A 1133-nucleotide genomic window follows, 5' to 3' on the forward strand; every position below is an offset into this window, starting at 1 on the left:
TCAAATCTTCACTTTCTATGGGGGCTGGAGCGATCACCCAACCTCGCACGCGTTGACCTGGGTTCAAGCCGCGGCATCCCGTAGGGTCGTCGACCCCCCCCCCCCCCGAGCTCTGCCAGGAGTGATTTCCTGAGCGCAGAGCCAGGAGGGACCATTGTGTGCTACTTGGTTGCAGATCTGTGAAAAATAAATAAATAAATAAACAAATAAATATACAGAAATAAAGAAAGAAAGAGAGAGAAAGAAAGAAAGAAAGAAAGAAAGAAAGAAAGAAAGAAAGAAAGAAAGAAAGAAAGAAAGAAAGAAAGAAAGAAAGAAAGAAAGAAAGAAAGAAAGAAAGAAAGAAAGAAAGAAAGAAAGAAAGAAAGAAAGAGAAAGAGAGAGAGAAAGAAAGAAATAAAGAAATAAAGAAATAAAGAAAGAAATAAAGAAAGAAAGAAAGAAAGAAAGAAAGAAAGAAAGAAAGAAAGAAAGAAAGAAAGAAAGAGAGAGAGAGAGAGAAAGAAAGAAAGAAAGAAAGGAAGGAAGGAAGGAAGGTAGGAAGGAAGGAAGGAAGGAAGGAAAGAAAGAAAGAAAGAAAGAAAGAAAGAAAGAAAGAAAGAAAGAAAGAAAGAAGGAAAGAAAGAAGGAAAGAAAGAAAGAAAGAAAGAAAGAGAAAGAGGGAAAGAAAGAAAGAAAGAAAGAGAGAGAGAAAGAAGAAAGGAAAGAAAGAAAGAGAGAGAAAGAAACAAAGAACGAAAGAAAGAAAAAGAAAAAAGAAAGAGAAAGAGAAAAAGAAAGAGAAAGAAAGAATAAGGAAGAAAGGAAGAAAGAAAGCGAAAGAAAGAAAAAGAGAAAGAAAGAAAAGAGGAGAAAAAGAAAGAAAGAAAAAAGAGACAAAAAGAAGAAAGAGAAAAAAGAAAACAGAAAGAAGAGAGAGAAAGAAAGAAAAGAGAGAAAGAGAAAAAGAAAGAAAGGGAAGGAAAGAAGAGAGAAGGAAAGAATAAAGAAAGAAAAAGAGAGAGAAAGAGAAAAGAAAGAAAAAAGAGAAAGGAAGGAAGGGAGAGAAAGAGAAAAAGAAAGAGAAAGAAAGAAAAAGAAAGAAAAAAGAAAAAGGAAGAGAGAAGCGAGAGAAAAAGAAAGAGAAAAAAGAG

Source organism: Suncus etruscus (assembly GCF_024139225.1).
Source record: "Suncus etruscus isolate mSunEtr1 chromosome X unlocalized genomic scaffold, mSunEtr1.pri.cur SUPER_X_unloc_5, whole genome shotgun sequence".
Taxonomy (NCBI): Eukaryota; Metazoa; Chordata; class Mammalia; order Eulipotyphla; family Soricidae; genus Suncus; species Suncus etruscus.